The sequence below is a fragment of the Canis lupus genome, chromosome 19, assembly GCF_011100685.1.
Source record: "Canis lupus familiaris isolate Mischka breed German Shepherd chromosome 19, alternate assembly UU_Cfam_GSD_1.0, whole genome shotgun sequence".
Classification (NCBI taxonomy): Eukaryota; Metazoa; Chordata; class Mammalia; order Carnivora; family Canidae; genus Canis; species Canis lupus.
This window is the reverse complement of record NC_049240.1, coordinates 33,061,141-33,085,386: the sequence shown is the minus strand read 5'-3', so window position 1 is coordinate 33,085,386 and position 24,246 is coordinate 33,061,141. Positions and strand designations below refer to the sequence as shown.

The following is a 24,246-nucleotide window of genomic DNA, read 5'->3' as shown; positions in this document are numbered from 1 at the left end:
GCAGTAGCTGTAGTCTGCCCTTCGCCTGTGCCATATTTGATAAACACACATACTTGCGCCATGTGCCTTCTGCCTCAAAGTATAAACACTTCTACATTATTCATCAAAAGTATCATCTCGCAAGATCAGCCATAAAAAGTTCTTCACATTCATTCACACAAACAGGTTTTTGAACCCTTTCCAGAAATAGAAATTGCAGAAGCAGAGGCACAGGCGTGTTATTGTTTGTAGGCCTTTAAATATTGCCTCACAAAAACCACTTTTCATCTTGTTCTCCAAGGGATTAACTTCCTAGCAGTAGGGATTAACTGATGTCAGGTTAGAAAAGCAGTCAACACCAGGGTCGACCAGCCTGACAAGATTAGTCCCCAAATAAAGAATTTACAATCTGTTTTAAGACTCTGTAACTGTAACTTCCTCCAAAAGCTTTCACTACCTTGTGAATGGAAGCAAGTTCCCGAGGCTGGAGGGCCATATGGCTCCCAGGCAGAACTTGAAGTGAAGGAGGTGAAGGCAGTGGGGTGAGTGGACCTTTCCTTCCATGGCTACCATAAGGAGGGTGCCAGGTTTGGGCACCACATCTGTGGAGGGATGAGGAGGTGATGAGCCCCCTCTAGAAAGAAGCCCAGGCAAGATGGTGAAAGCCACCATCCATAAGAGCAACTCCACAAATGGTCCCGGATGGCCAGGATGGCCAACTACCCTTGTGATGAAACTGTGCCTGTGCCGAATCTCGCCATCCTAACACTTACCCGTACTTCCTGTCTTCCAATTTCAAACTCCTCTCCTGAATACTCAACTTCAGAAACCACCTATCCACAGTGCAATGCTTCTTCTGAGCCACTGCTGTGGGCCATTCTGGGATGATAGCCTGTTCTTGGTCAGAGAACTCCCTTCAGGTTCCCTGGCTCCTGTCCTGATGTGTCTAATACCATGTTGGGCCTGGCAAGGCGAGGCATGGGATTCACAGCATAGGCCCTGGACTCGAATCCCAGCCTAACCTTGAGTCAACTGATCTTAAACTTCAGTTGTCTCACGTGTAAAATTTGGGTTCGAATAGTACCAACTTCATAAGACTGTAAAAGACTTCAGTGAGAATAATGCATGTCACACACACAGTAAATGTTCAATTAAGAAAAGAGGAGCTGGGCAGTTATTACACCCCAGGTATATAGTAGATATGAAAAAATGTGTGCCAAATATATATATGAATAAAAGGTTCCTATTGTGGGTTGAATTGTGTTCCTTCAATAGAAGATATTGTTGAGGTCCCAACTCTCAGTACCTCAGTGTGGCATTGTTTGGAAATGGGGTTGTTGTAAATGTAGTTTAGCTAAGATGGGGTCATACTGGGGTGGAGGGGCAACCTTGATACAATGACTGATATCTTTATAAAAAGAATGCCATATGAAGAGACAGAGACACAGGAAGAATGACACAGGAAAACAGGCAGAGATTGGAGTTATGCGGCCGCAAGCCAAGGCAGGCCGACGATTGCCAGAAAGCACTGGAAGATAGGTAGAGGCAAGGAAGGACTCTTGGCTGGAGCCTTCTGGAGGAGTGGGATTCTGCTGACACCTTGATTTTGCACTTCTGGCTTCCAGTGGTATGACAATAAGCTACTATTATTCCAAGTCACCCAATTCATGGTACTTTATTATGGGCAACCCTAGGAAATTAATGTAGCCCCCCATCAACCCACACACACAACACTTCTTGGCAGTGCCTGCTCTCATGGTTGTTTATCCCATTTATCTCTGTCTTCCTTGCCTAGCTCTTCTGCAAGGCCCAGGCCCAGTCTTGCATGCCCTGTAATAGGCCCATGGTAGGAGCAACAAGACATGGCCCGGGTAACTGGTCTGAATCCAATGTGGACATTCACAGAAATCTCTGTATCACCATCCCAGGTATGTGTCAGAGGTATAGGAGAGGCTGGTGGGTGAGATGTTTTATGGGAGCTGGCCTCTCTTCATCCCGGAAGTCCCATTTACAGGTGCTTGTCTCCAGAGGCTCTGGCAACATCTGCTTCCTCTACTCCCTCTTCTGACTTGCTTGTGTTGTCATTCCTTCACCTGGCCCATCATAATCAGCATTAAAGTTGATCCCCAAATATTGGCTGACCAATAAGCATATACTTCATCACCTAAGCAGATGGTAGCATTACTGATTACCATCTCCAAACCCCCTGATATATCATACCAACAGTTAGGAAGAATTTATTTATTTTTCTTCTCTTTGCATGTATATTTTTCTCCTGAACACAAATAACAATCCAGTTGCCCCATAATTAGATTGGATTATGGAATAATTACAACCTTGTTTGCTCTCGGCAGATTACATGGTAATTATACTTGGCATTACCATGAAGAACCAAGAAATTCCAACGATGTCATTACATGGTTATTTGTACAGTACAATGCAGCAGTGTAATTATACATGCAACATTTGTTCCCCAATAGGAAAATGATTAAAACAATGCTAATGCTTCAAAGTGTTGATTAGGCGCCAACATGATATGACATTTGCAATGTGAAGGAGGTGTCTGTTTTTTAATTTTTTTTTTTTAAAGCAATATCTACCTTCCCCCAGACTCTCCTGCAACTACCTTTGTAGGCTGTGAAGTGGTCAGGAAGGTTTATGTGAGCAGACACTCTGCTCTCATGAGTCATTTATACTTATAGTAGCTAGGGGACCATAGTCCACATTAAAAACCAGAGGTAGCTGGCCAAGTATCCCTCAACAGAACTACTTAATTATTTTTGCACTGCTCTGTGAGGTTGTCTTTATGAAAGCCTTTATGGTGAAGAAGGCATGGGACATGGAGCATAGAGAGAGCATGTGTGGTTGCCTGGCGTCGTGGGCCCCTCTACAGAAGGCACAGAAGGCCCAGGGCCCGCTTGAATGCAGGTGTGGCCTGGCTGTAGGAGCTGATCATTACATAGCTCCTGTGTGTGCCAGCTGCTTTCTCCCTGGTCCTCCATTCATTCTTCCAGACAGTCTTCTGAGGGTCCCAACACATGTTCTCACCAGTGAAAGACACAGCTATGATAGCCAGAGGAACTTAACTGTGGTTAAAAAAAACATCCTGTGGCCCTATACTCTCTTTTTCCTGCCTCTGAAGAAGGGAATGAGGGCAAGAAGGCTGGAAGTCAGACACCCACCTTCCAATAAATGAGTGGTCTGTGTCCTTTAGCTGTCTGAATTGCCATGGAAATCAGTGTGTGTGTGTGTGTGTGTGTGTGTGTGTGTGAACTGCATACTCATGCAGAAAAACACTCATTTGTTAGGCTGATCCTGGGTGTGTCACTGGGTCTAGGAGGGAAGTAAAGGCGAGTAGAGGATGGGGTAGGGGTGGCGGAGAGGATGCTGGGGAATGTAACTAGTTGTGTGAGCAGTTTATAGACCAAATGATATTTTTGCAACCTAGTGATCTCTGCAAGTTATCTGGAAGCCTGCCAAAATCCCCGTCCTGGCAGATGCAGATATCACTTAACAGAAATCTGGAAAGCCAGAGAAGCTGGGTCACTTAGGAGTACAGAAGTTTGAATGAAGAGGTTGGCTTTTCCCAAAGGAACTGGGTATGTGGGGAGCCCACAGGAGAAGGGAGATTGCCCAAGAAGACAAAGATTCAGGACAGCAAGCTTTATGGAGCTAAAGAGGACAAAGGTCCCATTTGACTCAAGCACAGTCTGCTGCAGAAAACCAAAAACCATGATAAAAAGAGGACAAACATCTCTCCAGACTATGAATACTTTTGAAAATTATTTTTTCTGGAGAGCAACGAATATCTATCTATCTATCTATCTACACACACACACACACACACACACACTCACATACCTATATATGTATATTTATATTCCATTATATATGTATTTCACTATACATAAATTATGTATATAATATACATTTATGTAATATATAACTTATAAATTAAAATGCGTCCAGCCCTGTTTCACATTCAGATAACATGGAAGTTGTGAAGGAAGGCCTAGTGGTTGTGAAGGAAGGCCTGCACAGATGTACAGCTAGTTTCCAGGGCTGGGAATGGCTGAGTTTAAACTCTGTGTGAAAATTTTCAGTCTCCACATTTTCCAGTGGAACCTTCTGGGCTTCAGGTCTGTTCTGGGCCAGGTGGATTTTGGTAAATGGTATAGAGTCCTATCAGATTGTGGGGAGGGACAAGCAGGCAGGATGGAAGGCCAGTTTTTAGAGCTCACCCATCCCGTTGCGGGGGTGGTGTCTGCTGTGTTTGCAGCACCAAATAGGACATCTCACCAAAGAGTACATTTCTTAGTGCCACATGGCCTGTGTGACTCTTGTGCCTATCCTTTAAACCGTACTTTATTCTCAGTCCTTCTGTTGAAGAGTCATGCCACCATGGCCAAGTGGATATAGGGTCCCTGGAACCTGACAGACCCGCACTCAGATCCCAGCTCTCTGACTTGGTTGTGTGATCTTGCGCAAGTAACTTAGCCTCTCTGAGACTTGGTGTTCTCTCCTATAAAACAGAGTGACACATACTCCCTTCAAGGGCTGTAGTCAGGACTCAGTGGAATGACTGAAGTAAAGTGCTTCCCACAGTTTCTGGAACACACTCCAATCAATGCTCATGAAGTGGTAACTATAGTTATTTTACATATGAATTTCCAGTGAGGCTAAGCTAGATTTAGATGCATTCAGGGAAAGGACCTGGAGCCAAGAAGCTGCAGACATCAGGATGAGGGGCTGCCATGGCTGCTGGAGGTCCTGCTGACCATCAGAGACAGTGCCCTTGTAGGACCAGGTCCTGAGGTCACTTGCAAGGCATTACTTAAAGTTGAATGCCTTAGCCAGTAGCCTCATATTTTCCATCTTCTTCAGCCAATGAATAAAATCCCAAACACTAAAAAAAGCTAGAGGACACCAGAGTGAGGATCTGGACACGAGTCTGACTCTGTAACAAGAAGCCGTTGGCCCTAGAACAAGTTTCTTGGAGGTTCTGGCCTCAGTTTCTCAAACTGTAAAATGAGGGGTTTAATTGGATAGTTTCGTAGATCCCTTCCAGCTGTAAAATTTTATGAACCTGAAAAGGATTTTTTTTCTCCCCCTCCAGGAAATGTGCCCACATTGTATATTTGAGATGAGGTTAGTTATACTGAGCCAAGCTTCATTCTACACATACATATGCATACTATAAATATACACATAAGCATATGTATACACAGGCATTGAAAGAGGAAATTGTCCCTACACCTCAGTGCTTTCAATTGAGCCATCAAGTCACTCAGGTATTTATGATGGAGAGAAAAATACATGCACTGTTTCCCTCTCTCTGGAGGACCCTGCCAGGGACTCCGCCAAGATGTAAGACTCATGTTGGGTGAAAGAAATGAGATTTTGAGATGGTGATGGCTGTATGGAAAATGATATAAATTATCTCCCCTCTGGTCCTATATTTCCATGTACCAACAGAGCTTGTCCTCTCAGAATAATTGATGGGTGCCTCTAAAAGGCATCTTCCTTCTCTTAAGTATGGCGGTTCTTCAATTCTCTGGGCATTTGAATTGGTTTGACCCCTCCTGTGCCTGCATCCCCCGACTCTTGCTTTGTGGGCTTGTCAGTTTCTCTCTGTCATTCGTGCAACCAGTGCTTATTGGACCCCTACAATGAATTGCTGATTGTGTCTGGAAGTGTGTTCTCCCTCCATACTCTAGCAGGGCTGTGTTAGTTTAAGATAAAGCTGCCACCCAAACTCTCACTGTTTTGATATAATAAAAGTATAAAAGTCTATTCTTGGTTAATGTACTATTGGTTCAATGTGGCTGTTTGGCAGGCAGCCTTCAACAGAAGCATTAAGGGACCCAAGCTCCCTCCACCTTGTGGCCCTGCCATGCTCTAGGGTTGCCATGTCTCTTACTTCCATTTGGTAGAAGGATAGAGTGTGAGCATGGAGAAGGCCTATCCACCTGTGAACTATTTTAGCACTAAAGTGTGACTCCCTTGCCTTGTGTTAATGCACACCCACACCTCCATCCAGACTCAGGGGTGCTAGGGACAATGTACCAGATGGGAGGGCAGCACAGATATTCACTGAACAGATGTCAGAGAAGTGCTTTGGGGAAAGAGGAGGGTCTGAATGCTATAGCAGATACTGGGGGGACAGAGATGGCATCCCACAGAAGCAAATGGAGCTAACCAGGTATGGGAAGGTGGGGAGTGGGAAGGTGGGGGTCCTGGCTGAGCGTTTTCAAAGGGCAGGGGTGTGGGAAGGTGAGAAGTGAGGTAAGGCAAGTGTGGGTCAAATAGGTGTCAGAGGAGCAGTGGGTGGGAGAGTGGGAAGAGAGGAGGCTACAGAGCGTGAAGGTTCTTCTCGGCCATGATGAGAAGTTCTGACTTTGTGCTAAAGACAAAGAAAGCTATGGAAGACCTTTTTAGCAGAGGAGGTGGGGTGACTACCACTTTGAAAGATCACCCTAGTGGCAGGGAGGGTGTGAGCCTGGAGTTAGACAGATTCACTGGGAGCGATGCTGGTCATCTTGGTGGGGACCATGATCCACAGCCTAATCTGCTGGCTGTGGTTTGGAGAGAAGATGAAAGATTCAAGAGACTAGTAGCAGTAAACTCCTTAGAAATACCTGCTGGGTTTCTCTGGTCTGGGCCCTTGTCCCTCCAACTTGGATTACCTACCACAGTGGCCTCTCAGACACCTTCTTGTCCTCACTTCCTCCCCTTCAGCAGACAGGCCTCCATGGTGTCGCCCTGTCACTCCCTCTGGGTCAGGGCTCTGAAATGCAGATAACACTGTCCATTGGCCGGTTTAAGCCGGAAGTCATACACTTGTGGGTAGAGAAAATGCCCATTGTAGGCTGAAGAAACCGATTCTAGGCAGGCCTCTCTGGAAGAACTCCCAGCATCTCCAGCAGAACTGCCTGCCAAAGGAACTGCCACTTCCACCAGCATCAGGAAGTGGCCACTCTCACTGTCTCCCCGCAGCCAGACCGCCACACTCGACCAGCAAAACATGACCCAGGCCCCGCCTCTTCCACCCTACAGCCCCGCTAATCCATCTGAGCAGTACAGTTAAACTGTGTGTTTGCTTCTGATGGCAATGGAAGCTGGGAAATGTAGTTTTGGGGAATCTCTGATGGGAAGGTAGGTTTCACATGACAGAGAGCAATTAAAACGCAGGCAGTGTTGAAAGGTTTTGGGGAGCCTCAAAGGACGATCGCCACCATGTGGGGAGTCTGGCACCCTGTTTCCCTTACAGCATTTATGGCTCACAGCAATGCCACCTGAGGTATTTCCTGCCCACTCACAGATGAAGAAACTGACTCAGAGAGGCTAATGAGCTTGCCTGAGATCACACAGCAAGCAGTTGGCTGAGTCTGTATTTAAACCCAGCTTTGTCTGCCACCAGGGTTTTTCCCAATGCATTCATGGAATTACAGTGCTTACCAGTTGTTTATTACGGTCATTCATAAACCACTGTTTATTCTATCCGTCCGGTTTATTTTGCCCAGTGCAGCTGGGCCATGGGGGCACCAGCAGCCACTTGTGGAGTGGCACCTTCTTGGCATGCCTGGGCAGGGCTGTGCTGAGCCATCTGTGAAGTCAGGCTGCCTCCTTTTAGAGCTGGCCTTGTTACTGCACAGCTTACGCTGCTGCTCTGGGCAATAGTGGCAGAAATACAATCGTTAAATTTTAATTAGGAAGAAACAAGGTTCATTATTAGTTGTCATTCCTCATTGTTTCCTAATTATGCTCATTGCATGATAAAATGAAATACTACATTTCACTTGCATTGTTCTTGCTCAGGGCTGATGGAGAAGAAAGACATCCTGAATCTCCCTCCTCCTCCCCCTGCCTCTTCCCTCATCTGAACTGCCCCTGCATGCGCTCCACCCGAATAGCCAGAAGTTAAGAGGGAGGATTCTGGAGTCAAAGTAGCCCAGGTTTGAACCCTACCCCTGCCATTTATCAGAGGCACACCATTTACCACATTGGGCTTGTTTTTCTTTTCATCAAATGGAGATCATAAAACCTTCATCCCAGATGGGTAGTGAGGATAGTGTTACATAAAATAATATTCCACAAATGCCTGGCACATGAGAGATGTTTCGGTAAGTGCCAGCTACTTGTATTATAATTTTTAGGGTTATTATCAAAGTAGGACTCACATACCAAGCTAAGAAGTCTAGACTGATGGTGTAAGTCCCTGAACACTTTTTCCAGCAAGGAGTACCATGATGGGGGCGGGACAGGGTGTTTGGAGTCATTCATCTGGTGGCTGGTGCAGTAAGGAAGTAAGAGAAGGTGTGAGAGGAAGAGGATTTCGGGTCAGTTCCCATCTAGTTTCATGTAACTGAGCTTCTTGAGAAAGATGTGATTCTCAACTTGTTTCTTTTGTCCTGAGGATAGATTTGCCCTGAGCCCTTTGGCACCATGGAGCCACTAGAATCCCTGGCAGGAAAAGACAGACTGGCTTTAGGGCTGTGCATTGGGTGAGAACATGATGGATGGATCTGGGGGGGTTGGGGCTGCTCTTTGTGTCTTATGCAACCTCTGTAACAGCTAGACGAGCCAAAGACTTGAACTTTCTATTTCCCTCACACTTAATACCTTCATTTAGGTTTAGTTATTTGAGGTCCTTGAAATTAAATTCACCAAAGGTATAGGACATTGGGAGTTTGGCATTGAGCAGATGCCCTTTCTCTCTGTGTGAAGTTCATTTGCTCTTGCAGAAAAAAGAAAGAGAAGAAAAAGCTTAAGAATGATTTTTTTTTTCATTTGATACTGAGCCAAATATATTTATTTGGGTTAAAATGTGTAACTCCCAGAACTGATAGAAAATTCACAAGGCTGAGCACACCTCATGCGTGGCTTGCTGGGAAAACGCTAATGCCGCAGGAAAACTGTTATTTGGACTCATTCTCTTTCTAAGAGCAGTTGCTGTTGTGTGAGGGAAATCTGTGGTTTACAAAAGCACCAGGCAATCTTATTTTAGCCCCGTAGTAGAAATCCTTCTCTCACGTCGAGAGAGAGGGATGGGGTAGGACTCCTGGCTAGGGAATGGAGGAAGAAAGAACACAAACAGCTATTTGGATAAAGTGAAGGCTTTTCAAAAGCCCTGTTGATTTGAATCTTGGGATGTTACACAAAGCCAGATGCATGGCCAGAAGCAGTCAGCAAGCACTCACCCGCTGTCCGGAACTGGGTCCGGGATTGTGCTGTTTGATGCCTGTTCTCCTCCGGCTGTGGCCAGTAAGTTGAAGAGCATTTTAGAGCTACATTCAGGGGTCAAGCTGTGGGTGGGGCTGGCAGGATGGCTCCCCAAAACCTCATGAGGTGGCTGCCTGCTGGGTAAGTCGATACAGTTCTGCTGGCCCTGGGCTCCAGAGCTCCTGAATTGCATCCTTATCTATCCACCAAGGGTGTACTCACGCCCAAGGCACTGATGCACACTCAGCCAGGCCCAGAGACAAAAACAGCTGCCTGGGTCTTCTTGGAGAGAGCATGAGTTGGCTACAAAACCTGGGACCCACCTTCACTGTGGTTTTTATTTTATGCCCTGGGATACCTCTGGTTGGACTGAGGGACAGGGCTGCAGGACAGCCCCATGCCTACTTGATCCAGAACTGCTTTCCTTTTATCTGTCTGACATAATGGGACTCTGCTGAAGATTTTGTTAAAAACTTTTGGACATCATTCTCTTCTCTGAAAGAAGTAAATATCTGTGGTGGGTATTTTCTCAATTTTGCAATAAAATTTACTCTTCCTAATTATAAAGGTAATATCATATGATTTAGAATCTTTGAAAAACACTGAAGATAGGAGAAGAATCCAACACTCAAAAAAGACCACCACTGTTCATATTTTTGTGTATTTCCTTCCAACTCTTTTTTTCCTTTTCATATTTTTATATGGTTCAGATGGTGCTATGTTAAGCAGTGTTTTTATTCATGATTATTCTTTACTTAAGATGATTTTCTTTCTTTTTTTTTTTTTCTTAAGATGATTTTCAAAAGCATCTGTGATGTGGATGTTTTTACTTAACTATTGTTTTGATTCTTACTCTTCCTTTATTATCATAAATGACTTCATTGTAAAGCTTTCTCAAGTTTTGTATTTTTTCTAAGGGTCAAGCCTCAACAGTAGCATTGTAAATTTAAACATCTGGGTTATTTATTTAGTAATTTATTTACTCATTTACATATTTGTTTTATTGAAGTACAGTTAACACACATTACATTAGTTTAAGGTATACAACACGGTGATTTCACAAGTCTATATATTACGCTCTGCTCACTACAAGTGTAGCTACCATTTGCCACCATGCAACGCTATTGCAGTATAATTGACCTTATTCCCTGTGCTGTACCTTTTATCCCTGTGACTTACTCATTACACATGTGGAAGCCTGTGCCTCACACTCCCCTTCACCCATTTTGCCCTCCACCACCTTTCCCCCTCTGGGAACCATCAGTTTGTTCTCTGGATTTATGGGTCTGTTTTTGCTTTTTGTTTATTCATTTGTTTCCAAACACCTGGGTCTTTTAAAGGTTTTCGGAACATAACACAATTATTTTGCAAAAGGGGATACTGATTCACTTATGCACAAGCCATTTATGAAACTGCCTGTTATATCATACCTTTAATAGCACTGGGTATTTTCATTTAAAAATTAATAGCATCCTGTGCTCACTTTGGCTGCACATATACTAAAATTGGAACGATACAGAGAATATTAGCATGGCCTCTGGGCAAGGATGACATGGAAATTCGTGAAACATTCCATATTTAAAAAAAATTAGTAGCTTCTTGTTTCTTTGGTTATCAGTGAATTTGAACATTTTTATATTTGTTATCTGGTTGTATTTTTAGGGTGTTTTTTTCTAAAAAACAATTCTGACCCTTTGCTTTCCTTCTTAAAGAGTCCCTTAGCCCCATAGTGCCTGCAAGTAGGACAAAGTTCTGTGGAGCATAATGGGTATAAGCACACGCATCTGAACCAGAGATATCTTTTCCAGCTCTGATTTTCCATGCAAACTCTGTGTGACCTTTGACCAGTCCCTTGATCTTCATTTTAATTTCCTCACCCACAAAAATAGTAAAAACAATACTAACCTTCTAGAGTCATCATGAAGATTAAATAAGATCCCTTGTAAGGAACTCCACCATAGAGTGTAAAATACAGCTCTAGATCTGTCACTTGTCATTTCTGTCATGACAATGAACAAGACCTGTCATGAGGGGTGCTGGGGGGCTCAGTTCCTCAAGCATCTGCCTTCGGCTCGGGTCATGATCCCAGGGTTCTGGGATGGAGCCCCACATTGGGCTCCCTGCTCAGTGGAGAGTCTACTTCTCCTTCTGCCCCTCCCCCTACTCATGCTCTCTCTCTTTCTCTCTCTCTCTCTCTCTTTCACAAATAAATAGATAAACCTTAAAAAAAAAATCTGTCATGAGACTAATAGCCAACAGGTAATGAGAGACTACTTTCTACTCACCAGGCACTGTGCTCAGCCCTTTACCTGTATGGACTCAGACTAGCCTCACAACAGCATGTGAGGGAGATGATATCATTATGTTTATTTAATAGATGAGGGGACTAAAAAAAAAAATAGATGAGGGGACTGATGCACAGAGAGATAAAGTAACTTGCCTAAAGTTCTATCACTGGGAAACAGCAAAGCTGGGACTTGAACCTTTAATGTTTGGCCCCATCCTTTCTCTAAGGCTTCCTCACCCTGAACCACAGGGACCTACAGGGCCTTCCCTAACACACCATGCCCTCTTATCCCTGTGCCTTGGCTCCTGCTCATCCCCTTCATGAATGGGTGTCTCCACCCTTCACCTCGAAAGCACTGTTCACCCTTTAATATCTGACTTAAATGTCCTCTGCTCTGTGGTCAAATCAGCCTCTCCTTCCCTGGCTGGTGCTCAATGGTCACTTATACTTTCACCCCTAAAACACTTAGCCCATTGTCTGTGTGATTTTATGTGCACTGTGTGTGTGCACATTAATGTTTTGCTTATATGTATGTCTCCTCTTCTAGAGTGTGAACTTCTTTTTAAAAATATTTTATTTATTTATTCACGAGAGACACACAGAGAGAGGCAGAGACATAGGCAGAGGGAGAAGCAGGCTCCCCATGGGGAGCCTGATGCGGGACTTGATCCCAGAAATCTGGGATCTCGACTTGAGCCAAAAGCAGACGCTCAACCACTGAGCCACCCAGGTGCAACCTAGAGTGTGGACTTCTAGTAGACTTCAAATTCTTTTTCCATGGATCCCTAATTCATAGTATGATGCCTAACATCTGAGAGATGCCTGGCATCTTCGCCTTGCATGGGTGAACAAATGGTCACCTTGCACTTACAGTGAGGAGTGAACAGGTGAGAGAACTGGAAGTTTTGGGGCTTTCTGGAGGTCTTCACACAATCTCTCTCACCTGTGTTCTGCCTAGGACTAGTCCTGTAGTAAAATAGGCTTTTATACTGGCCGTTGACTCCCCACTCACATACTGTGCAGAAATGCCTGTGGTCCCCAGTTACATACTCAGATCACCCAGAGAGCATCAGCCACACACTCCAAGGTTTGCATTCCTGCTGCTGGTGCAGGGCTGGGCTGCTGCTTCTCAGCTGGCCTTGTACCTGATGTCCCCAGGCAGCCAGAGGAGACATATCAGCACCTGTGTAGACTCCAGAAAACCAGCTCTTTGAGAACTTGCTTGTCGGCAGGGGCAGGTGGCTGTATACAAAGGCACGAGAGGTGACCCAGAGCTAGCTGAAAAGTGTGTGTATACAGGGGGAAGGACAGAACTTAGATCCTGAGGTTTTCAGGTGAGATGTAAGAGTGAGCACAGCATATATTCAGGGGAAACCCAGAAATGAATGTGTGCAGCTAGTTGTTGTATTAGCTACTCATTGCTGCTGTAACAAATTACCGCAAGTTTGGAAGCTTACAACAGCACACAGTTGTTCTCTTGCCATAATACTAGAAACTAGAAGTCTGAAGTGAATCTCAGTGGTCCCAAATCAAGGCTTCAGCAGGGCCATACTCCCTCGGGAGGCTCTAAGGGATGACCATGTCCTTGACTTTTCCAGTTTCTGGAAGCTGTTCTCATTCCTGGGCTCATGGCTCTGCATCACATCACCTTTTCTCTCCCTGCTTTTATCATCACATCTTCTTCCTCTTCTGTTCCAAATGTCCTTCTCCCTCCTTCCGATAAAGACATTGGTGGTTGCATTTAGAACCCACCTGGTTAATCCAGGATAATTGCCCCCTGTCCAGATCCTTAGATAATCCCATCTGCAGCGTCTCTTACCACATTAGATGACATTCACAGGCTCAAGGGTCTCTGGGGACCCTTATCTAGCCTACCACAAATGAGTGTCACGGTGTGCTCTCATGGTTCTCCCCACACAAGAGTGAGATGCAAGACCCGCTCATTGCTCTGCTCCTTCAGCTGGCACATGTTTGCCAGCACCTACTCTGTACCAGGCTCTGTGTTAGGCACTGGAGATATAGAAGTGGCCCAATCTCACCTACTGGCCTGGAAGGGGTGGCCAGTTGAAGAGCACCTGCAGTGTGAGTGTGACAAACGCCACAGAGAAGCTTGTGGGGAACAGAGAGGGGCTATCACTTCTGGTGACAGATGAAGGAAGGGGTCACAGGGCAGTGAGTCCCCTGAATTTATTCTTAATGGATGAAGAATTTTTCAGGTAGACAGCATGTGGGGGAAATAGGAGTCAAAGCAAACAGCAGGGACTGGTGTGTCGGCAGGTGCATTGGAAACCTCTAAAGTGCTGGGAGATGCTCCTCTGTGCCCACCTCTGGACTACCCTCCGCCCCATCCTGCCCTCCTGAGGCCTTGCTTCTCACAAGAGCATATTTGCACTTTCTGCCTCCACCTCCTTTTCCCATATGACTGCTTGGGTGATGGGCACCATCTCTCTCTCCTCTCCTCCAGATGTGCCTTCACTAAGCCCCATTGGCATTGGTTCCTCTAGAACATGCCTCCTGAGTCCCCATATAAGCCTTTTAATGCCTGACTCCCCACAGGCAACTCAGCCTGCACTGCAGGTGGGAGCTCATATCCACGGGTTTTGTGGAATGATTCCACTGCAAAGCTCACGGGCACAATTTCTGTAGAGATTATGAACATTTGACAGTGAGGCTCGAGGAAGGCCAGGTCCAGAGTGGAAGCAAGCATTTAACACCGTGCTTGTAGAATGACACATCTCTCCCCAGCATTATTGTATCTGCTGAATTAATTGCATGGGGGCTAGAAGCTCCCTAGAAATAATGAGGACAGTTCATGCATATCGGAGAGGAGGGGTGAGACTACATCCAGAAGCTAGAATTCAGGGGAGACCACAGGGTCTTGGGTTAGAACCCACCATGGCAGAAGGATTCTGACTCAGGAACATTCTAAGCCTCACAGTCTGAGCGTAGAAGAGGGGGCCATGGTTCCTGGAAGAGTAGGTACCTGTCTTTTTTAACTCACCCTCCGAGTGCTCCCTTCGGCAGCACATATACTAATATTGAACTCACCCTCCAAGCCATCCACCTCAGTGTTTGTTACAGAAGAGCAAAAGGCTTACAAATGAAAATAAGTCTACAAATAAAGGTACAGTTTTAATGCACACAAACAACTAAGTGTGGGATCCCTAGTAAAAGTGCAGAATACAGGGAAGTAGGGGAGGAAAGGAGGGGCTCCCCTACCCGCAAGGCCAGAGCAGTGGACACCAGTCAGTAGGCAGGGGCCCAAGGCAGGATGGGAGATGGGAGGAGGAGGGAGGGAGGTAGATGGCCTGGGGGCAGATCATCCCCCCACCAGTGGGGCAGGAGGGATGGTGAGGACAATAAGGAAGCAGACTCCCCCAGAGTCCCTCCCTACACCCCCCCCCCACACACACACACACTCCATAGGCAACTTTTTTTAGATGGGGGTTGTTTGAGTCTACCTGCTGTCAAGGCTTTTGTGAGATTCAAAGGAAATCAAGATCTAGGTGCTTTGGAAACTTTCAGGTGCTAAGCAGTTGTAAAGCAAATGAGATTTAGGAAGGGATTATAATAGGGCATCATAGTTCCAGGTTGGGGAAGAAAGTGATAGGAAATACAATTTGCTTTGAATGTGCAAGCTTTTCTTTTCAACTTTTTTCATCCAGGAACACTGGAAATTTTGACGGGACCCATATCTCCATTCACTCATCCATTTATTCATTCATTTATACAACACCTGCATGCTGCTGCTGCTGCTGCGGCTGCGGAAGGGCAGGCCTGGGCTGGGTGTGGAGCTGCCACAGGGAATGTGGCACAAGGAATGTGGCCCCTACCCCCCAGAGTGTCTGCTGCATTAGCACTACCTCCCCCTGGGCCACTGGGGGATGCCAGGGTGGGGGGCAGGGCCTGGACTAACAGGGTATCATAGAAGGGGCATCTCTTTCAGGCCCCGGAAGCCAGGGATGTCAGACCTGGTGAAATGCCGCCTGGTTCTGTACTGTGCTTTTTAAGAGCTGCTGACAGCTGTCATTAGCTCAGCGTTAGGACAGGAGCTGTGATAATCACCGCTGAGTGGCTGTAAACACCGAGCGTCCCTGAAGAATATTCAGAGCATTGGGCAACTTGTTAGCTTTTGTCTGGGCTGGGGAGAGGAAAGGAAAAGGGAAGTTCTGTCAGAGAGAGCATTTGCCATAGAAAAAACACAAAATCAATCGTATGGTTCTAATTTAATTTTAATTCATATTTTTATACGTGGAGTTTGTTAGAAGGGCTGACATTTGCTGGAAAATCTATAAGGGCTGAATTGTCCTCGAATTAGAAGATTTTTAAAAGAAGTTCTTTGCCACTGGGTTGCAATTTGTTAAAACAAACAATAGCATAACCATGCTGCAATCGGATGCCAAGATATTACTGGACTCAGCGAAAATCAAGTAATCTTTTTTAGGTTCTATTCTCTCCCAACTAAGCTCCCCAGCAATGTCAGAAAATGACAAATTGCAGGATGAATCTAAGAGCAGTGCCTTCAAAAATACAATAGTTATACAAGCCATCTATTGTTAATGAAGAATATAATGCAATTTGCCTGTCTGTAATACAATTATGCAAATCAAAGGAGGAACTATCCCGAAATCTCTTTACATTCCGATTAAAATGAGATAATTTATCAAACAGAATATTACTGATTATGTTTATGTGTTGCACATTAATCCTGTTACAATAATGTATCCTTCTCCTAATGTAATGGATTTGTGCAATCTAACAGAAAATGACTTTTATACTATCCACAATTATAAAAATATTCAAAGCATATCCATCCCAGTGCAATAGCACATGTCTACAACTGTACAATAAACCTATTAAAACAAGCAGAGCTTATGAATGTAACCTTCATCCCAATAAAGATGACAGTACATTCAATTTTATTGTGCTTATTATGTGAACAACTCCATAGATGATAAATACTAGGAGTAAATTAGTTTAACCTTCTTTATCTTTTTTTTTTCTTTCTTTTTAAGAAGAAAAGTGGACTTGAATCTATAGCATCTGGATCCTTCCCCCCATCTGGATCCTCCTTCAGTTGGTCCTTCCCCCCATCTGGATCCTCCTTCAGTTGGTCAAATATGACGTTATTTTGTACAGGAGAAATTTCTGGGGAATCTTTCATAAATGAATTTAGTCTTATTCTACCTTATGGTAGCTGTTTGAACTTGGTATGTTTCCATAGGGTCAGGAAATTTACACAACTTATCCCTTCCCATGCTGTATGTATTTGTGTGTACTGGGAAATATGTATGTTCTGGATGAGAATATGGCTTGAGCCTCAGTCATGTAGAGGGGCACACGAGTCTCCATTCTAACATGTACATCAGAGCCAAAAACTAATGAGTAGTATTGTCAGGAAAAACAAGAGCCCAAATAATTGGCCAAGATCTCACTTGCACTTCCATTGCCAAGGATAATCATTTTTGCATTTAAACTAATCTCTTCCACCTTGACGAGAGTCATTAGCATCTGACAGTGAGTGATAATGTGCTTAAATTTCACACCTCTTGGCCTTGTCTGCATTGTCAACATTTCCCACATGCATACCTCCACACTAGGCATACAGGTTGACTTAAACAAATGTTTATCTTTTGTGGCAAAATTGTAAACCTCGGTGTTTTGCAAGTTCTCAAATTGTTTCTCTTGCCTTTAAACACCTTTAAGCCAGTTTTGCTGCAGGTTACACCTGAGGTATTATTTTCCTCACAATGCCAGGGTTCTCTTCTCCCTCTGATTAGATTGACCTGCCAAGTCAAGGAAAGAAAAACTCTATGAAAAGCAGCATATTTTTTTTTCACTTCTAAACAACTGAGTGTGCACTCACACACACATGTAAACACAGGGTACAACAGACAAATCTATCAGCCTTCACCTCAGCAAGGCAGTGTTTGTTCCAACTATAAAAGGGTTCTTGTGCTCCTGAAAATAGGGTGAGGAAGGAAGGGGTCAAAGGAAAGAAGAAAGGGGGGGTGGGGGAGGAGGGAGTCATTCATTGTTTAATAAACAATGGCTTCATAAAAACTGCTCTTACCCAGAGTTTTTTGTTGTTGTTATTGTTGTTGTTGTTGTTGTTTTTAAAAGATTTTATTTATTTATTCATGAGAGACACAGACATAGGCAGAGGGAGAAGTAGGCTCCATGCTGGGAGCCTGATGCAGGACAATCCTGGTACTTGATCCTGGGACTCCATCCTGGGACTCCAGGATCACACCCTGGGCCAAAGGCAGATGCTTAACAGCTGAACCACCCAGGCATCCCATTAACCAGAGTTTTTGAATGGCCTTTCCACGTAGACTGTTTAGAAGTGAAAGCTAGCTAGCTGTCAGCCCTCTCCAGAGGGCAGAATTCCTATAGAACAAGAGTGGCAGAGTTGGACCATGGCTTGTAGTGGCTCACAGGTATTCATTCTCTTTTCATGGTTTACCAGTTGTTTTGGAGAGGCATTGACTTGTTTTCCCTCAAGCATGCACTGTCTCAAGTGGAGACATTTGATGAAGGAGGAACGCAGACTGCCCCAGGGCTGTGTGGGCCGATTTTTGCACCCCTGCTCAGGATGTAGCAAAGGAGCATTTTCCACTCAGTAAGATTTCCCAGGCCAGAGCAAGAGATCTGGAAGCTTAGACCCATTAAAAATGGGAACATTAAAGATGTAGTCATAACAGTGGAAGTAAGAAGTCTGAGGGATAGCACATATGGAAGACATCAATCTCTCTGCCGGCCCAGAAGGAGACCATGCTTCCCTTTCAGACCCTAATGTGGTGGAGGATGGACTTATAGTTTAGGGTTGGAAGACAATACTAGTGAGAGAACAGGATTTTGAGGGTCCTCTAGGTTCATCAGAGTCGTGCCAGTCGGTCTGAATGTGCTGTGTGCACAGATACATGTTTGTTCTCCACTTGGTTTCTGTGGCTCTGGTAGATGGGTTCCTTCATTGTCTCCAGCTCACCTGCGTGTCAGAGGAGGTCTAGGAATCCCAGTCTAAAGAAACTGTGTGGAAACACGTCTGGTGGAAGACAGAACAAGGACATCCTGAGCACGATGAACAATTGCGAAGAATGCATCTCTGTATTCAGTAAATATTAACCAGTACCAACAACTGCATGTCCAAGCAATGTTCTTGGCACTTGGTATAAATCAGTGAACAGAGAGACACAGATCTCTACCTTCACGAAGTTTACAATTTTAGAGGAACAGAATAGACAGTAAAAGAGTAAATGATATAGTGTGGTAGGTGGCAAAATGAATGCTGGATAAATTTTTTTTAAAAAAAAATAAAACAGAGAGAGATCAATCATGAATGTGGGAGAATGTGGCCTGCAATCTTAAAAGGAATTCTACTGTTGGTGTCAGACTTAAAAAATATATTTTTTGCTTGGAGTAAAGCAATCTGTCTAGTTAAGGCCTCTATTATCATGGGAATATGCAACTAACTAGCATTTCCATAGGTAAGTGTGAATTTTGATACCCAGGCCCTTTAGGGGTCTGTTCACCAACTGGTAACTTCCTAGAGTTTACAATCTAAAATAAAAATACAAGAAGAAAATGGTGATTCCATATTTGTTCATTATTCTCTTCCACTCTGGACAATGATCAATAGTTTTAATTGGAATAAAATATTCATAATTGCTTTTAGCCTGATTATACTTAGTTGAGGCAGCTTAGCTAGGTTTCTTTAGAAGAAAAGTGATTTAGGGATCCTAAAAGATACCATGAGGAACTATGCTTGTCCCCAAAGGTACATGGAAGGTTCAGTTTCTTGGTAGAATTTCCGGTTTTAGCTGAGGATGTCAACCTTGCCCTGTGTCCTTGAACTAGACTAATGATTCAAATAAGAATGTCACTAGGGCTCAGTCCAGTTGGATGCAGAGTACAGCTCTGATGCTGCAGTGGACCACCCAGATCCCCATCTAGGATGGAGGCAGTCATTTCCCTAGCTATTGGGAACACTAGCAGCATCCAAGGTCATAGCCCCTCCTGGGGCTCAGTGATTGGCCAGCTAGCGGGGATCATAAATGCCTGGTCCCCTTGCCTGGAGCAAGGACAGCTCTGAAGGGCTCCCCTTGGGACAGCTGAGACCTCTCCTGGGCTGGATTTCAGCAGGAAGCTGCTTCCTTTACTTCCCCCACCATAAGCATCCTGCATGCAAATTAACTTCCCAGAGTCTGTTTCCCTGGGCAACTGATCTAAAGAACTTTATTTCAGCTCTGTCTGCAAAGAGCCACTGCAGAATCAACAATTTATACTGATTATGCCTTTGTACTTACACTCAATTTCATGATCTTTCTGCCAATTTCTGATCCTGTGGCTCTTTCTCCTATATCCAGTTTCACCCTCTCCGTTTGGATGTATGATGCCTTCAGCTTCCTGGGTTTTAATCTCTGCCCCTACCAATTCTGGCTTTTTCTCTTAAAAAAAAATCCCAACCCTTCTAGCCTCCGCTACCAGGACATAAAGCAGAGGGACTACCTTTCCCTCTCCCTCTGTCCTGAGCAGCTGACTTCAGAAATGACTTTTCCTTATGGGTCACACAGCCCTCTCTGCATCCAGTGGTGAGACTCTTGCAGCCTTAGGAGTAAAACGCTGTAACAAACGGACACAATATGCCTGAAATTATGGGCTACTCACAACATTAATGGGGTCATTCACTTACAGATACTCATTGAGTTTATGCACACATACCGGTTACCAAAGCACAGTGTAGTTGAAATGAAAGTGCAACAATTGTGGTTTTCAGTGATAATATTTTTATGATGATGGGTCTGGGTTTGAACCCCTGGCTTAAAGGGTCATAACTGACTTAAAAATACACTTTGATTTTTCCTGAAATAATCCTCCTCTTGGTATAATATTACCAGAGGGTTTCATAGGCACCGCTTTTCTCGTGTTATTTACTCCAAATGAAACACCACCCCACTGTAAGTGACTTTTTGGTGCCCCTTAATATCTCAAGAATTTTTTTTTTCAGTGCCTGTCTGTCTAAAATTATCCACGGCTCCTGCACGGGTGGGTAGAGTTAGTGTCTCCAAAGAGTTATAAATCCAGTGTCCCCACTGAGCCCATTGTTTCAGATCCAAAAGTGTATGAATTGCAGCCCCAAGATTTTTCTTTATTCTTTGTTATGAAATAGGTAACCAGATCTCGCTGAATGGAAATCCTCCTTCGAAGACTTTCTGGCATCCGACTCCACTTTCAACTCTTGCAAACCTTATTTTGGAAAAATGGTCATTTATAATATCAACATTTCTAGATCATGTTTTAAAGACGGTTACAGGCGTTTGGAGTAACCACATGCCAAAGCTGTCTACTTCTAATCTAACAACCCCCTAGGTTGAAACCAGAGAGAAACTTAAGAGACAGGCGGCCAAGAGCCAAAAAACTCTTGGGGGATATTTATAATCCCCCAATTCAACCAAAATTGTTTCCACTCAAAATTAATACTTGGAAACAGATTTTGAAGCGCAAATTTAGACTCTGCCTTCAGTTTCTTGGGCTGTTACAGAGCCAACTGCTTGAAATAAATGTATTTGAAGCTGATTGAATATTAAAATTAATGTCTGTTACATTGAAAAGACAAATATCACATAGTATTTAAAGAGATGATCGTCTTCATCCCAGAGCTCTCATAGCCAAGGACCAAGTGTTGGCAGATGTCCATGGTGAGAAAGGGTAGTTACCAAGTGCGTGGACTGTACCTCTGTTTACGCATGTGATTCCCTTAAAGCTCGACTAGGACTCTCTTGTTTGGTTAATGTAGCTGCAGTTCATATTTATGGAGGGAATGTGATATGCTGGAAAGCATTTTGTCCTTGGAGTTAGAAAATCTAGGTTCAAAGTACTGCTTTATCAGTTCCAAGTACTAAAATCTTAACAAATCTTTTGGTCTCTTGAAATCTCAGTTTCTTCAGATGTGAAAGGAGGTGAAACAGCCCTGCTCTGGCACTCTCTCACAGTAGTTAGATGCTCAAATAATGAAAGAAATGTGCAAGTGCTTTATCATTCTTCCAAATGCATGGTATTACTTGTGCTTTTTTTTAAACTTACTTTTTAAATATCAACAATGATTGCCATCTCAAGTCAGAGTATCAGACTTTATTTAACCAGAACATTGCTGTGAATACAGAAGCTTAAATATAAAGGAAATGGATTTCCCAAAGATGATCCCTTATACTGGACACTAATTAGGGCATTGTCTTTGTCCCATATCTCTACAGAGACATTTTTCTGAGATTTTAAAAGATGTGTGTTGGCCACTCATCACAACCAATTTTAAAAGTTTGAGATTTTAATTATATATTTATTTCCATATTCACGCATTCCACAAAAATGTTTTGATGATACATGAAGTTCCAGACAATATTCTATGTTAGGACTGCCAGATAAAATAAATTTGAATTTCAGATAAACAGTGAACAATTTTAAAGTATAATAGTTATATTTTAAATGTATCCTCATAGTTAAAATTGCCCCTGGAGCGTTGACAACCAAGCCAATGTTTTTAAAATACTATGTTGGCCAAAACTAAAAACATATTGCATGGGACATATTTACACTAAAAAGTTATTCACTGATTATATGAAATTCAAGTCTAACGGAGCATTCTGCCTTTTGATTCGCTAAATCTGGCAAGCCTATCTATTAGTTGGGAATGTTGTGGTACCTGCCCTCAGGCAGCATTTGTCCATGGAGTAACACGGACAACAGACAAGTGAACAAAAAAACAAAGGGAGCGTTATGAACACAAATATAGCTGAGTAGGGAGATAGTGATGAGGATGGCCTATTTTAAAAGGAGTGGAAGGGATATGACTTGAAGCAGACATCTAAAAGCAGCAGTAAGTCACATAAAGCTACAGGGGAAGAGCCCCCAGAAGGCATGGCAAATGGAAAGACCTTGGTGGCAATGAACTTGTCAAATGTGAAGAGCTATGAGAAGGTTATGGGACCAGAGCCCGGTATGGGAAAGGTGGTATAGGTGAGATCAAGGATGGAAGGTGAGGGTCCTTCTTAGCACGAGCAATTTGTAGGCTAGGGATTTGGTTTTCATTTGAGTGTGATGGGGAGCCATGAGAGGGTTTTCAGCAGGGGAGTGACTTGATCAAGCTAATAATGGAGCTTTAGGAGCTATGTGGGGAAGAGACTGTAGAGACACAGGTGAGAGCACGATGCATTAGGAGATTATCACAGAGTCTCAGTGAAAGGTCTTGGGGACTTAGATTAGGGTGGAAGCAGTGGAGTTGGGAAGAAATGCTTGGAGTGTCATGACTTTCAAAGATGGAGCAGCAGAACTTGCTGTTGGGTTTGATATAGAGTATGAGGAAATGTTGGTGTGAGTGGTGGTGCCATTTACTGAGATGGAGAGAAGCTCATTTGGGAGGAAGTGAGACATTCTGGTTTGGACATGTTATATATGAGGTGTCCATTAGCTACTTGAGTGATGGCAGTGGGATCTGAAGGTAAGCATGTAGGATGAGCTTGGAGAAATAGCAGAACCCAGGCCATCGAGGACCTCACTGGCCATAGCAAAAAATCTGGAAGTTATTTTAATGTTACAAAATGTTAACAGATTTTTTAAAATACAGAAATGAAGTAATTTAACTTCCATTTTAAAGTATCACTTTACTGGATGAAAAAGGATTGGTGGGGGGGTAGGGCATGGAAATGAGCACTGTGAGTTCAGGGCTTCCTACCTGAACAATCTTGTTAGATTTTAGATTCTTTTTCAAAATGTACAGAATGAAGATTCTGAATTCCTAGCAAGCTCCCAATGACACAAATACTTCTGGTTGTGGACCATACTTTGAGAAGCAAGGTGATAAGAGACTATTATAATAAAACTGGCGAGAGATGATGGTGGTTTGGTGCTGGTGGCCATGGAGAGAAGCGGGCAGATGTGAGATGTAATTTGGAGGCAGAAGTGATAGGAGAGGTGTTGGGTTATATGTGAATGTTAAGGGAGAAAGAATAATCAAAGATGACTCTCAGATCTCTGGCTTGAACAACTGGACAGGTGTTAATGTCATTTATTGAAGTACAAAAAGCTAGAGACGGTGTAGGTTTTTTGAGGTGGTGGTGGGGGATGGGAAGTTTTGCTTTGGATATGTTAGGGATGAGCCACCAGTGAGAGAGTCAAATAGACATGCCACGTTGGTAGTTGTATACAGGAATCTGGAGTTCTGAGCAGAGCTTTAGGCTTGAGTATAAATTTGTGAATCAGAAACACATAGAGATTATTGAAAACCATGGAACTAAATGTGCCAATTTAGGGAGAAAGTGTAGACAGGGCAAAGAAAATGGCCAGGGATTGAGCAGTGTAAGAGTGTATATCATATCCCCCAGAACTAGATGTATGGCAAATATCAGGAGCCAAATACCTACAGAGCTCATCAATGCCAGCCATGCAAGTAAATGAGGGCTGGATATAAGACAATAGGGAATGGTGAGGGCCATAGATCTCCCAAGTGTGTATGACTCACCTAGATGGTAGCTACCATCCCACTCTACCAGCTGATTGGTGCCAAGCAGTAGGCCTAGATCCTCCAAGTTTTCAGGAGAAGCCAGAAATACAGATTGTTTATGAGAAACCCTTTAAGTGTTGGCAACCAAGCCAAGGCTCGCAAATACTATGTTGGCCAAATAAAATACATCAGTGGGATAGGCCTAGCCCATGAGCTCCTGGTCTGCAGCCTCTGGCATAGACCCTTTAAAGTATCAGATTTA

At 43.8% G+C, this 24,246-nt stretch overlaps 1 long non-coding RNA gene and 1 other non-coding gene across 7 annotated transcripts in view; both read left to right on the top strand.

Annotated features, from left to right (window-relative positions):
• Positions 1 to 24,246, top strand: part of LOC102151514 — a 190,194-nt gene that overhangs the window by 74,223 nt on the left and 91,725 nt on the right. The window contains exons 7-8 of one of the 6 annotated variants that reach the window (XR_005374104.1): positions 1,775 to 1,907; positions 16,504 to 17,472. The exons of 1 other annotated variant lie outside the window; for it this stretch is intronic. This is a non-coding gene — a long non-coding RNA (uncharacterized LOC102151514). Of the gene's footprint in view, positions 1 to 1,774; positions 1,908 to 2,333; positions 2,462 to 3,427; positions 3,853 to 16,503; positions 17,473 to 24,246 lie in introns of those variants that run through there. 4 more of the 6 variants (XR_005374102.1, XR_005374101.1, XR_005374107.1 and 1 more) reach the window with 4 other exon arrangements.
• Positions 10,677 to 10,783, top strand: LOC119864534. Its single transcript, XR_005374362.1, has one exon. It is a non-coding gene; the product is annotated as a U6 spliceosomal RNA (small nuclear RNA).